Source organism: Cyprinodon variegatus, unplaced genomic scaffold (genome assembly GCF_000732505.1).
Source record: "Cyprinodon variegatus isolate N-32 unplaced genomic scaffold, C_variegatus-1.0 Scaffold100, whole genome shotgun sequence".
Classification (NCBI taxonomy): Eukaryota; Metazoa; Chordata; class Actinopteri; order Cyprinodontiformes; family Cyprinodontidae; genus Cyprinodon; species Cyprinodon variegatus.
In genome coordinates, this window is record NW_015150553.1 from 466,227 (window position 1) to 482,021 (window position 15,795).

Consider the following 15,795-nt stretch of genomic DNA (forward strand, 5'->3'; position numbering starts at 1 on the left):
GCTGCCCAAACCAGGTCGCTGTCAGCTACAGACATGTATTAGAGTCTCTATATACCAGTTAACTATTAATCAGTTGCTAAATTAGGTGACGATTATTTCAATGATTGAATAATTAATCTGATTAACTGTTTCAGACCTAGTAGATTTTTTAAAAACTTACCATGACACAAGACATGATTCCTCTGAATGTTTAATGTTGGAAGGTGTGATGGAAATTTAGTTTTTAAACATCATTTCTTAACATGGAAAATTGGGGATATGGAGTTAGAGCTTGTGAAGACACTGAGATGCGGGAGTCTCATACCCAGTGGGTGAGAAGTTCTCAGGCGTTTGCAGGTGAGGGCGATCTACGTTTCTTTTCGATTGAAAGTTGTTTGAGTAGGCTTTTTCAGGTGAGAGCCACTGTGCCCTTCATGTAAAAGTAATGAAGCTGCTGCCTGAATGTGTACAGAGGAGAAGTTTTAGGTTCTATTTTCCTGTCTCCACCTAAAGAGCACCCAACCTTATCTATAGCAGCTTGACAAACTTCAGAGAAACAGCGTCAGCGGCATTACTAGTTACAAGGTATGGCTGCTGGAGGTACTTCCCAATACCGCATGGGTAGACAAAGTGTATACAAAATGAAATTTTGCATTGTACAGCTTTCAGACATCAAATGAGCAGCAATTTAGCGGTGAAATGAACATCTGCATTTCATCAAGTGCAGCAGTGATCGAATGTAAGCAGCGTGGGAGGAAAAACATGGTGCCAAAAGCTTTGATATGGAAGTTCAGAGCAGTGAAAGATAAATACCTGTATATATGATGCAAAAATGCAGTTCAAAAAACATTTTTTGATTTGAGTTTTCTTTTTGGTTTGTATTATCAATGTAATGCAGAGTCTGTGATACAATTTTTTTGAGTTTTTTTCAACAGCTCAGCAATCTGATGGCAGTGGGGAAAAAGCTGTTGAAGAATCTGATGGAGTGTGGAGCGGATGCTCCAAAGCCTCTTCCCAGATGGCAGCAAGGAGAACAGTCCATGGTGGGGATGTGAGGGGTGGACCATTCTCTTCCTTCTGCCTTCTTTAAAATTAGATTATATATTAACATGATGATAATTAAGTTTGGACATTTGTTAACTGAATCATAATCCTTGAGGACCACCATCTCAATGCAGCAATAAATAGATTTTAGAGCAGGAATAAAATAGAGCCAATTTATGGAGTGGTTGGGATCATCACAATGCGGCTACAGAGAGGGTTTGTTATAAGTTATATTATGTGTTTTTCATGATACATATCCAAGTCCAACAATATTTAAGGGAGATGTAGACAAAAGTGCTATACACAGCCTTCTATGCTGACCCCACCAAGGTTCACACCTCCTTCAGTTACGGTGACATTTTGTAATTATGAAAACTGTGATTTATGTTGGGCTAGAGGCATTTTAAAGGGCTGTTTTTAAGGACATATGGAGGAACTTCAATGTCTGCTGCTTAAAACAGCAGCTTTGGCTTGACCATTTTTTTTTTAAATACATATATTTTTTTTCTTTTTCCAACGCTAATATACAACATTAACTTGTTTATTTTGATTCCTTTCTTGAATCTCCTTATTTCCTGACATGCAGAGTTATGTAATGTTAAAAAAAAATATTTTATATATACCCGGTATACTGAATGAGCTTAATTTATCGAGTTTGTATTCACTTTAAATCAGTATGGTAAAGCACACCACGTGCATTCCAAATTCCAATGGCTGGGTCTCTAACTTTGTTAATTTCAGAGTGGTCAATGGTCCTCCTTTTTTTTTATTTTGTAAATTTCTGTCGTTCTCAGCTGTAGACACCAACCATCCTCCAACTCCTCAGGTTCTGACCAATGAAACAGTGCTGCCTCAGAGGCTTTAGGAAATTCTAGAAAACCATTACATGAAAACACATGATCAAATTCATGTGAGCCTGTAAATAGCTAAATGTCTGAACAGAAGATGGATTCATGCTCATGGGTAATGTGGCAGCCACTCAGCATACCTGGCCTTTTACCCTGCACTCACACATAACATCACTGAGAAACGTCTGTTAACTGGTTCCCTGTTCGCTCTCTTTTCTGTTTCTCTTACACACACACACACACACACATACGCAAACTTACTGGAACACACACATGGACCGCACCCACATTGTAAAACATACACAGAAGCAATCATGCATGAGAACTTTATATAGTTATATAGCTATCCACCTGGCAGTGCAGCTAGTGCAGGATGTCCAAACTGTGGAACCTCAACAAATAATAAATCCAAAAGGGAAAAAATGTCAAATTTAATGTAATATAAACGAGTAGCATGCATACATTGAAGCAGATTATTTAAAATCTATATATTACAGTTAGATCATTTCATCACAAGAGGTTTACTAATATAAAGAACAGGCAATAGACTACTGTAGATGCTGTATTTAAACTTCAAATTGTGTCTATTTTTAGTTTATATTATTACACAGTACTATAATTAGGCTTTTGGTTGCTAAAAGACAAAAAATAATATCTCAAAAAAGGAGAAGTTATAAAGTTTTCACAATGTGTTCACAGCAAATTATTACACACATTGTGGATAGATGGGATTAAACCATTTTGCTTTTGATTTATTCTTGATCAAAACTGGCTTTATTGTTTCCTAATGATGTTGCAAGAACTATGCATATTAAAATGTCATTAAATTACTCATTATATATCTAATGCTATCATTCCATGATATGTCAGCAAGTACTTTAAGGTTGAGACTATGCATTTTTGTTCTTAGACTTTTATTTTAAATAAAAAAGGAAGTTGTTTTTAGGTTGTTGGTTATACAATTAGATACACACTAATAATAATTTATTAATTGTTTTTTTGCAAGTCCCTAAACTAAAGGGTGATTTCATAATTTTTTATAAATCCGGTGCTCTTTTGTTTCTGTGTTGAAAAAGGGATTATTAAACACCTGCTTAAGATTTGTGAAATTGTTTATTATTTGATAAAACAAACATTAGCATATTAAACGCTATATTAAAATTTGTAATGATTTCTTAGTGTTCCTGTTTGGAAACTGCTGTGTGCCGTCCCATGATGTCACAGCATAGCAATCGGGTCTGAGCGGCTACACCTGTGACAGCATCAATTACCTGGAGTTGCTGCACCTGGGAGAAAGACTATACACTCCCGGCTCTTCCCGTGAGTAACTGCCAGATTCATGAAAGACATTTGTGTAAGCAGACCATTCTGCAATCCTAGTTTTGACCTCCTGATCTCAACCTGTCTCTCTCCTGTTTCTCGTGGCTGCCTTACCCCTTTAGGATACTCCTGTTGGCTTCTAATCTCTGGATATAAACCTCCTACTTTGCCTGTGGACCAAATTCTTTTGCTTCTGCCCCTGACTGGGTTGTTCTGTACAATCGTGTTTGACCCAAGCCTAGACTTTGCCTACCTCTTTTCCTCTCAAAACGTCTGCCCATTAGTGTGCTTCCTCCTGTTACTAGTTCTCTTAAAATGGATTTTTATTTCTACTAGACAGGTTAAGTACTAGATGATGGCTACATTTAATTATTTTCCCAATCTCATAATTTTGTGACAGTAAAACCACGGCCTTCTAAATGTTTCAATCATTTCCCCTTAATCAAAATATGTAAAAAGGTATAGGAAAAAATCTCCTCAAAGGTTGAAGCCTTCACAAAGCAGGAGAAGGCAACCATTAGCTTTCTGAGATGCACAGTTAACTTGGAGTCTTTTAAAAGCTTGATAAATTGCAGAAATCTTGATTTCGCATTCCTGTTGAAATGGAAATATCCTAAAATTTCATGATCATGAATGATCATATCAAACAAAAATAAAATCCCCTTAACATTCATTAGATTTGTAAAAAGAAAAAACGACTATCTGTATTAAATAAAACCCTTGTTCAAAGGAATTTTTTTGAACCATATAATTACAGTAACCGTTAACAATCACAGCAAAATGTTGAATGGTTTTACAATAATTTGTACTTTTTTTTTTTTTTTTTTACATTAATCAGAGCATCTAAACATAATAAATCTATAAAGTATCTGTAAAATACATCAGTTAATACTTTCCAAAAGTAAATCATGACAGTGACCAAGTTTTTCAAAGTTACACCTTCAAGTCAGAAAGACAAGATAATGTGTTATTCAGTAGACAGTTGAGTGTTGGTCTTTATAGGTTGGAAAATGGCAACAAAACCTAATCCTTTGTCTAAACTCACTCATATCTAAATCAAAATAATAAGGTTTGTGGTATAAATAGAAGTTTCAATTATCTTGAACACTGAAAAGTTAGCCTTTCAAAGCCCCCAGTTTATTGTACAACCTCAGGGGAAGATGACAAAAGTGGAAATCTACAGAAGTATTCTGATTCTGGGGTGTCTGTGTGGTTGGTTGGTTTTTTTGAACATTGTCATTGTTAGAGAGTTGCATCTAGAGATTTACAGGTCCACATAGTCATTGATTCTAACGCATTTATACACATATTTTCCAAAGGTAATGGTAATTGTAAAAGGAATTATAGTAAACAATGATAGGATTATTGATGGAAAACATGTTATTAATTGCATTGCTTACAGTTTTTACTTAAACATTTCCATAAACACAATCATTGGATGGTTAACAAACATGATAAAACTATTTATGAAGAGTAGAAATCTTAAAAGATTTTAGACTTTCCTTTGCTATATGGACCTTAAACTTGAAATGTATTTATACAACTTCTGTAATAATTATAGAGTAAAAGAATCTTTAGAGGTAAATTACTTCCAGCTAATATAATCTGCACATTACAATGTTTCCCCAGCTTAGTAGTGCTTTCTTTAGTTCTTCCTTTCCAATATATTAGTAGTAGTTATTAGTAGAGAATATTGGTAGAGAAATAGTGAAGAAATATTGTAAACAGATGGTAAACAAACCCTAAAATTTTTTACCTTGGCTTCACATCAACTCCTCAGCTTTGTTTGGCTATGAGCTTAGTAGCTCTCCTATATACAACAAGTAAGTCATTCTGTACACCATTACATAACATTTCAATTACATTTAAACCCTTTGCTCTGTCAGTCAGTGTCAAACAGTCTGCAGACCACCCCTGCTGGCAAACAGGCCATATGGGCTAACTGTTTTTGACAAATTTTGTCTGACATGTGTGAGTCAGAGACTTAGATTTTTTTTGGCCAGCTAACACCCCCTGAAGTGCAAAAGTGTACAGAGAAATGAAGCAGTGATGGATGTTTGTCTCCAAATGTGTGCAGTGCAGGTATATACAATGATCACTGTAGCATACGTTTTAGGAGGTGCTATGAAAACAAACGTCTGACGGAAATTACTCATTGCTGTTTCTATAGACACGTCTCTGTGGTGTTCATTGCTGGCTTCAAAACTTAAAACAGAAGAAACAAAATGATAAACCTGCTAGTTGACCAAATCTTATCCACTTGTTTGCTGTTTGCCTGGTTTATTACTGTCAAAAAATATATATTTTTATTTAAAAAGATGTGCTTGAACTGATCAAGATGGACATTTACTTGTCTATACCCATTTCCTTTATTGTCCACCCTTAACACATAATTACAGTAGATTTTTTTTCAGGCTACATAGTTTTTAAAGGCCTCCCCTGAAAAAAAGATGGGTTGTATTTTCGACTTTTTAGTTTTGCTTATTACACAGTACTATAATTAGGGTTTTGGTTGCTCAAAGACAAAAATGTATATCTCAAAAAAGGAGATGTTATAGCTTTCGCAATCTATTTACAGCAAATTTATAAATACATTTTGTTTAGATGGGATGATCCGGATGTGTCCAGGTTACACGTGATACAAATTAGCCAATGAGCTGCCATCACTCTGAGTCACTGCTGCTTTTAGACACAGTGGACAAACCTGTGGCAAGCCGGGTGATAGAAAGAAGGAGAAGACGATGAGAAAAAGAGAGCAGAGAAAGTGTGGAATGCTGGAAGAACTGCGGTGAACTGGTGAAAGAAAAGTGAAATGTGCTCAAACCTGACCCTGCACATTTGGAGTATGTCTGACTCAACCTACTGCTGTGAAGCAGGATTCTCCACCATGAATATAATAAAAAATAAATATCAATCCAGGCTCAAAATAAGCACCTTGATATGTGCTTGAGAATGGCTTTGTCGTCATTCAAACCCAGGTTTAAAGCCATGCAGGGCAGCCTAAAGCCCACTTCTCTCATCAAGCCATAAAAAAGGAAGAAAGATCAAAAATTACAATTAGTCAGTTCAGGCATTTTATAAAATATGTGAATGAGAAAATTGTTTACATACCAAACTGAAAGATTGTTGTTCTCTACTTAGAAAAACACATTAGATTTTAATATGGAAAAATGTTCTATTTTTTTATTTATATTTGTTTAATTTAAAAAGTCAATGTATAACATGGATGCATAAACACCTCACTTTATTTCAATGTTAAATAATGTTTAAAGTAATGGATTATAATTCAAAATGTCTCTGAACATTTACTGGTTGTTGATTTTTTGCTCTATATTATTTAATGTTCTATGTTTTCAACCAGATGAGTCTCCTGTTCAAGGAATTATAATGTGGGAAGATCTTTACTTGCAAAACACCAGGGTGAAAGATGGCATTGAATGTCTCAAAGATCAAAACACCATCAGCTCATGAAACCTGAGCCACCGTGTTCTAATAGACTTTTCTTTGTTCTTTAGTCTCTCTGTTGTTCTTTTTTTGGTAGTCGCTCAAAAACAATAAACACATAGATACATAGTACCACATCAAAGCATACCAAGTGTGACATCACATGCTCTTCTTTTTGTAATTACAGTAATTTATTTCCCAGTAAAATATATTTGCATTTTTTGAAACTGCCTGTCTTAACATTTAAAGACAATATGGAGTCAAATTTCAGCTTTTATAAAAGTTGTTTTTGGTTACAGGATAGTAAATATTGTAACCACTTGTTCAAAACAATACTAGTGTTCCAGATATGCCACATATAAATGTTCTCACTTTCATGAATCAATTATGTTTTCTTTTTTATTATTATGGCCTTATGTATAAAGGTATAAGTAAAAAACACCAACATATAGTGAGTGGGAAAACAGCACAAGGGGAAAAAGTACAACACTGCCAACAAGCCCAAGCAATTCAAAAAGGATTATCTTTGAAGCAGGGACACTTTACATTGAGAATGCCTTTTTGCCACAAAAACTTCCAATATTCCTCATGTGAAGCAGATTCTATTAAGGCATGCTTATGGAGTAGTTAGAGCAAGTTATTGTTGAATAAATACATACACTGGGACTTGATCAAGTAAACAGAAGTTTTGGCCTGAGTTAACAAGGAAGGAAATTCTTGTATTTCTGTTGTGCTCTATGAGCTTCATAAAGAAATCTAAAAAGCAATACTACCGGTAAGTCCTGTATAGGTTATTATAGCATTTTGAGGTTCTAAGAAGACAAGAGCAGTAATAACTAAAAGGAAAAATAACTTTCAGTATTTCTACATAGACTATTTATGGTCCAAACATACTATGCTCACATCTGTTAAAGCCCGGCAGTACACTGTGCGATTTTCAGGGCGATTTTCCAGTCTTGCGAGAATCTTTCGATCGGGCCTACTTTCAGCCTGATCGTGTGTCGTGAGTTGTGTAGTGCACAGGGGGTAACAAAGGGCAATCAGCCTCTCACGACCACCAGCCGACCACCAGCCTCTCACGACCACCTCCTGATCAGGAATCGTTAGGGTGGGAGAAATCGCTCAGAGCACATGAGCAAAGAAGGATTTTTCTTTGCATTCTTCCTCTCAGATGTAAACACAGCAGCATGGCAGGGATGCAATAATAATGAAATGCAGTTCTGTCTGTAAAATTGACATACCGTAGTAGCCACGTTTGCTGCTCTTTTTTGTCCAAATAGGAGCTCCATCTCACTGCAGAGCAGAGTCTGACATGCTTTTTAGTCACACAGTGTAAGCAGGTAGATTGCATGAGAGCGTCGGGCCGAACATAAATCGTGAGCTGTAAACTCACACTGTACGACTAAACCCTGCAGTTACGGCAATCCTACAGTGTGAGCAGCAGCTGCGTGCACGACTGAAAAAAATCGCAGTGTATGCCCAGCTTAATTTAGACTGATCCACAGGGGTCTGTCTCAGTCTGAGATTTTAATAATTCTAAAATAACATAAAATTTTGTCAGACAGATTATTATACTGTTTTTTCATCTTTAAATCATTTTTGTCAGGATTTTTTGAACGTAAGATTTTGCGGAATCAGATTTTTAAACCAGTAAAAACACCAACTTAGTCCTTCATCAGCCAAGTAAAAAAATGATTTGTTTGATTTGTAATGTCATGACAATTATTCTCCAAACATGCACATAACATACAATATTTGAATCTTTGATTTATTGTTTTTTTTCCCACAACAGTCACATCATTTTTGGTTTGTTTAGGACTTAATAAAACAAAATATTATATTGACCGCTTCTTAAATGTTAAATGTCAACCTTGATGATGCATAACAAAAGCTATTAGTAATCTATGAAAAATGGGGAGGAATGTGTGTAAAAGTGAAAAATTTCTTGCTAGAGTATTGCAATAGTAAATTTTGAAAACACGCTTGTATAAAAATGGCATTTTCTCACTAAATATGAGGTACTATATATTATGAAAGCTGGGACAATTGCCAAAATGCTAATTATAACAAATGCCACTCATTATATATGGGAAGAAAATGTTTCTGTTTATCAGTCTATCATGGATTATGAGAGAGTTTTAAAAATAACATATGGAGCATTATTCAGCAACACTGTTTTCCACACCATATCTTTAATTCCAATAGACAAAAAAAACCCAAAAAACATCTGCGACAGAACGAGTAAAACAGAAAATACTCCAAAGACCAAGTCAAAAGCCCATAGAACAGTGCATAAACTAATGTCCTCAAGCCACAATTATTTTGGGCAGTGCTGTAAAAAAGGGGGGGTTAAATTCCTTTTTGAAGACTGTAGAGGCTAATAAGGTCTAGCCTTAACTTACTACTACATAAGGCATTTCTCTATTTTGCTGAACTATGTACAGTAGTGTCGACTCGCTGCTCCAACTTCTTTTTTTCTAGCTAAATAACAGCATATTTCAATGTCACACTGAACTTAAATTATCCATTTTTTAACATGATCAACTAAATTCTTTTTTGTCAAAGCCTTTTTATATTTGTAGGTATATTCTCTGTGTCATTTGTCTTTTTTTGTTTTTGTTTTTTTTTTTGGGGGGGGGGTTGTTTTTAATCATCTAAAATGCTTATTTAATGTCTGGACTTCTACAGATCAAAATGACAAATTCACAATATTATAATGGGATTGACAATATTATAGCTCTACTCTTATAAAGTAAATGGGCCTTATTGCTAATATACAACTTATAGGCTTGTAATTTGATATGGCAAAACGATATGACCTACATGGGTAACATGACTGGCATCTGTTGATAGATACTGTAGAGACTGCTGCAGACAGTAAGCACAAGGGCTGGTCAATTAATTGTTTGTATCAATGAAGCAATTTTATCCATTAATCAAATTTTTAGTTTATGAAGATTACATTTTTGGAAAATTAAGATTTATTTATTTTTTTTTTACCAACAGCTGCTTACATTTAGTCTGTTATATCTTAATTGTTAGTTGGGAAACATGATTTTTTTTTTTTTTTTTTAAAGCATTTCACAGCAAAAATTTTGTTGTCCCTCTAAATTAAGGTCACCTCTCTGAGGGGATAAATTAAATAAAAGCTAGTTTTTAAAACCAATATATGTCATTTGTATTTTTTATAATGAAATTTAAGTGAGAAAAAATATCTGATTTGGTAGGAAAAATTAGAATTTTTAAGCTATTTCGCCAAGCCCACTGCAAAGAGATGCAGTTACTAGAACTGCTTACTTGAACTTGTTGTCTGGCCATAAAACATGGTCTTTGTTAAACCCTCTCAAACTTAATGTAATGCAATATACAGACACAACTAATTCAGACTGAATGGAGAAGATTTTTCTTTGATCCTTTCAAAAAGCAAATGAACAGTTATTTTATTCATAGTTAGGCCTTTAACTTTGAGTTTTACTGCATTTCATTGTTATAATTTTTCTGAGACAATATTTTTCAAGATAAATTTTAATATGACAATGCAGACATATCATGCATTGAAGAGATTAGCACTGACAAAAAAATGGCATAATAGAATAATAGGAGGTAGAATAATATTAAAACAACTTGTGTTACCTAAAACATTTATGACAACAAAAGAAAGCCTCTTTGTGTGTAGTTTGCCGACTTCCCCATCTTTTCCTCTCCAGGTGGCTCCAGGCCTAGTAAATGGCTCCAGACACGAGGACTCTGCCCACCATCTGACAGTAATTAAAATGTAGTCTTACTTAATGGAGGTAGAGCGTAAGCACTCAATTGCTGTAACACACCTTGATATGCAGCAAAACTAAACATACCACCCAACGGTTTCTAGATTGAGGTCAGACTTGTTAATTAGCAGTGTGGACTCACCCACATATTCACGTGGGAAACAGAAAATAAGATACGGATTAAATACATTTAAAATATAGAATGTAAATATGAAATAAACACATGTTTTAAACCTGTTTATTTGGAGTTTAGAAATAAAAAGCCAAAATAAATGTCAAGTAAAGGAGTCGTAGAGGAAAATACAATATATTTATTAACAGATAAAACATTAACAACTTTTGTCAGCCTTATCAGTTTTTTTGTTCATGTGCTTTTCTCAGTCTTTGTCTTGTCATTCAAACACACGCCGACTTTCTCTCTATGTCCCCTCTCCTCTGACATCTGATAGTGATTATCACGCAACCTCAAAAACACAACTCAGTTAAGTCTGCTTTATTAAGTGACTCAGTATTGCTGGCTAAATCTGTTTGTCTACAATATAAAAAAAGAAATCCACTTTTGGCACCAAGAGTCTCTCTCCTGGCAATAAAAGACAAAGACGAACATGCGAAAGACACATGCATTTTCTTTCTACTTCCACCCTTTTGTAGCCATTTTAAGTTGGACCCTGATCCTGTCTACCCCCTCCCTGACTCCGTCTCCAGTCCCCTGGAACAGAACAGTCACGGCTGTGTGCACTGCTGATTAGCTAGAACCTGAACCGAGGGGAAACATTAGAAAGCCCAGAGTTGTTTATTGTGTTTCCCCTTTGGACAAAGGGAGTCTCTGACAACTTGGCTTTCGCCATCCTATTACCTTATCTTTTACTAATGTAACCCCAACATTAGGGCAGCTTTTGTTGCTACATAGATACCTTTTTCGTGAACCGTACTGTCACCAAGATTCAATAGAGAAAAGTAGATTTAAGCAGAATTATAGAAAAGAGAGGAATTTAGATGAGGTTTATAGGAATTAAGCATCAGAGGAACATGTGAGGTCGTGTACTGTCTGGAATTGCAATTTAGGGGTGTAATGTGGTAACAAGAGGGAATGTAGTCAAAGGTGTGCCTCTAAGCTTAGTCCTTGTATTGAATTACTTAATCCCACCACCTTTGATTAAAAATTAAATACTGCCTTTAAAGAGAGCTTTAACACCATACATAGACACAATAAAACACAATTGACATGGAAATAATTCTGTTGAAGATCTTTAAAATGGAGTACTGGACCATGCAAATAAACTTGGGTCTGTTTGACGCAAACCAAACTGGTACGTATAATGAGCCGTATTATCTTGACGGACACGTTGAATGTCAATACTAGGTGGTATATAACAGACCAAAATATCAACTGGTGTTTAACCATTTTATATGCTTGCAGTTTTATACTTGATGTGAGGGATGTTAGGAATCTGCCACAGCAAATTCATTCATGACCGTCTGGGAATGTTTCATTTAATTTGTGGATGGGTCAAACTAAACATGAGCCTATTTCAGAAGACAACAAAAGGGTTCTTTCTTTGTAGTAATTTAACCTAAAGATTTCAACCTTTAGGTAGTTCTTGATTTAGTTTCAGAACCTGACTAAAAAGGAACACTGGGAATAACTGGCAAAATATCCAATATGTGCATCCCAAACCAAAACACTGATTTCAGCAAGATGAGATCACTGATTTTTTTTTTTTTCTCTCTTGACAGGAAGCTGAGTCGACATGGTTCAAGGGGGCTCAGCTTGTAAAAACACTCCTCCACCTATATAACTGAAGACAAAACTGGTGAGCCCTGGAAGCAGCCTCCATTGCTGAATGAAGTGTGCAAGTAAGACATTTTTCTAAAGACATTAGAAATCAGAGAAATGCTGTTTTAGACAAAGAAATTCACCAGCTGGTTGAATCCAGGGATCATGGTGATTTGGTATAACTGTCTGTGGGAAATATGTAGTCATCTGCTTGATGGCTTTTTGGCCTAGTACCTATAGGGGTCTGTTAGGAACATCTGGCCTCTTTTGAAATCTCCACTTCTAATTTTTGCTTCATGCTTTTTCCTGATCTGATCGCGCTTATTGGCTTCTGGCCATCTGTTGAGCTCTGTTTTTATAGATCACCATTTTAACTCTATAAAATCGTATCACTCTCTCTATATAGCATGTGGAAAATCAAAGTCTATACATTGGACTTAATTTTCTTTCTTTATCTACTGCAAGTTACATGTTTTACATTAAGTAATCCTACATTGACAGAAATAAAATGCAATAAAAACAAATCATAAATGCTTAGGTGCCATCTTGCCAGCAGATTTTCATCAACAGCACAATTTCTTCTGGCTGATATAATCAAAAAAATAATATTGTAATGGACACTGTGACACAAGACAAAATTTAAAGACTCCCAGAGGCCTGCTTCACATTGTAATTGCCTTTTAAGATGGATATGTAGAAATCCACAGGACACATAAGTGAAGAAACAGACCCACTCAAGATTGAATTTCATATGCATCAGATTTAATATTTTCGAGAGTAAATTCAATTTGGTATCAATCAGGTTTAATTTATATGGAATTACGTCATCTGAAAACATATTGATGCACCCATTATGAATTTACATCTCATGGGAAGGTGGTGTCTGCATGCACAACATGGATGCAATTTCACCCAGGAGGGTATTGATGATGTGATACAAAACAGTACATCTGCAGCAGCACATTTGCTGCTTATCTCTGCAGAGGCCAGATCCAGAGTGGATAAGGTGGAAAAGAGAGAGAGAAAATGACAGAGAGGGAGAATAATGTTAAATTTTCTCCTCATAGTATAATTCTGCAGATCATATAGTGAATGAAAAAAAAAGAAAGTAATTTGTCCAACACAAGATCTCAGTTTGTGTGGTTAGCTTTAGAGTTATGTGATCAATTACAACCCATCTATCCATCCATCCATCTTTTACTTCTTATTCCATCAGGGTCACGTTGGGGCAAGTGCCTATCTCTGCCAGTCTATAGGCGAGAGGCAGGGTACACCCTGGACAGGTCGCCAGGCGGTCGCAGGGGATCAATTATCATGATTGGTTCATGAAAGTTTTTCCTCCGAAGAATCTCTACTCAAAATTGTATATCAACTAATAATACTATCAGAAAAGCAATGCTCCTATTTTTGGGTTTCTCAACCTGTTGTTTCCTTTTTCTTTTCAGCAACTAATCTCAAGTGGTCATGTTTTAAAAAGCAGATTAATCACATTGGCTTATATGAACTGACTTTTGGATGGAATAAAGCATATAGGGTTAGGCTGCCTGATTCATTACCTGAAACAGGTTGGGTATTAAATTAATAAAACTCCAAAGCATGACAGCATAATAGCATTATTATTACTGTTACTATTATTATCATAATAGTATTCAATCCGTTGGTGGGATGTGGGAACAATCTAAAACAAACAAGCAGCAAGATAAGCTGAAAGCTGCTAATCATTTTATTTGTTTTTATTTCACAGTCAAATAATACTGTTTTCAGTTATTCTAAAGGTAACCATCAACAGAAATGTATTACCGAAATATAATTGTAAAATTAAACTTTGCAAAGATATTGCTTTTGTAAAAATAAAACAATAGTACATAATTAATCATGATTACAAAATGAATTAAACCACTTTCTTGAGTGTTTCTCCAATACCATGCAACCAAACGACACAACTGTAAAGAAGTACTTTGGCAGATCTTCCATGGCAGACCTGTCAACTTAATTCCCAGATTGACATTTACTGCACCTTTACATAAAGCACTAGAGGTCAGTTTTTTTTGTCAGCCAATATTAGTCATTTTCTTAAGTACTGCATCTCCATCAGTCTTAGAAGTAGATACTTTTTCCATTTTTAGAAACACATTTTTGTGAGTAGCCTACTGTTGCTGTGTTGTGAAAATACAAAATTGGTGCCTGCCCTTTTGCCTATCCATGAGTCATAGATAGAAAATTCAAGAGAGCCATTCTTATTCTGTGTCCTTATTTCTGAAAAACATAACTGGAACTGAAAACACTACAAGATTGATTATTGTTTGGTGGAAGTATTTTTAATAATTTATTCAAACAAGAAACTAAAAAAGAAGATTTTCTTTTCAGACTGCTTAATTTTCTGTAAGACTGCAGGCAGAGAAAAAGTTTAGCCCCCTGAAATCTCTACTTCACCAGATTAGTAGTATTGGAGAAAGCAAAGGAAGCCAGTATCTCAGCCATCTTTTTTCACTCAGAAACTGCAGCTGTAAAACAAAGCTGCAAAACTCTGCAAAAACAAAATAAACAGTATTTCTGTGATAGACTGGTCTACAGGGCCTGATATTAACCATCTGCTCTGACTGTGCTGGTGTGCCTCCATTTTTCAATTGGCTATGAGATCTTGGCTGTTTCTTCAGGTATTTGTTGAAGCCACTTGTCCAGAGTGGAGGTTGCTGCCCCAAGTGCTCCCATGACCACAAGCACTACAGTTGCCTTTGTTCCTGTTAGTCCCACAATATCCTGTCATTCTCCTCCACTTAAGCTAATTGGATAGCTCAGTTGGTAGAATGGCAACTCCAATGTGGGAGCATATACATCACGGGAATATACTGTATATCAAAATTAAATTTATAATTTTTACCGTCCAAATAACCGAAAATGCTTAAAGGGAATTTATTTTAGTGTTGTAGTGTTAACACCTTCCACTAGAACACCTTCCACCTCCCTGGTATTTGCAGGAGAAGTAATACCAGAGTGGAAGCATGCAACAGCAGAAAAGTTCATCAATTCACAGCGCGGTCCAGAATAATATTGCAGAACAACCATGCAGAATCCATTTGCGCAGTTCCGTTTGTAAATGTAAACACTCCATAAACTCCTTAAGCACCGTGTAGCCATGCTGCTTTGCAAAGAAACACCAGCTTCTCTATCATGTTCAAAGGCTTGGAGGTAATGGTACCAAGGTAAGGGCATTTATGCAAAGCATTTGTAACATGATGACTACACTTCGTTTCAATTAGTGGTGCGCCGATTGATCAGCCACCAATAACTTTAATGAAAAAGAATTTAATGGATGAGCGCCTATTAACATATTTTTTTGTTAACGATAAGTAAAACTGATCAACTACATCTCCTACTTTGCAGCTTGTAGAGCCTACGCCTCCAGCATACAGTCAGGAAAATAAGTATTTGAACACTCTGCTATTTTGCAAATTCTCCCAGTTAGAAATCATGGAGGGGTATGAAACGTTTTACCTCTAATTGCAAAAAAAGGCTACTGTAACAAATATTAACATTGATTTTCTCAAGTCCAGTTGAAATACTTATTTACTAACCTGATTCCGCCAGATGGAATTGCTCCATATCCATCTGGAAA

The 15,795-nt window shown here is 35.5% G+C and overlaps 1 protein-coding gene across 3 annotated transcripts in view; it reads right to left on the bottom strand.

Annotated features, from left to right (window-relative positions):
- bmpr1b (bone morphogenetic protein receptor type IB) overlaps positions 1 to 15,795 on the bottom strand; it is an 84,349-nt gene that overhangs the window by 59,894 nt on the left and 8,660 nt on the right. Inside the window, exon 1 of one of the 3 annotated variants that reach the window (XM_015374346.1) lies at positions 10,269 to 10,327. The exons of the other annotated variants lie outside the window; for them this stretch is intronic. The gene's annotated coding sequence lies outside the window, so the exon portion shown is untranslated. Of the gene's footprint in view, positions 1 to 10,268; positions 10,328 to 15,795 lie in introns of those variants that run through there. 3 annotated transcript variants of the gene reach the window in all.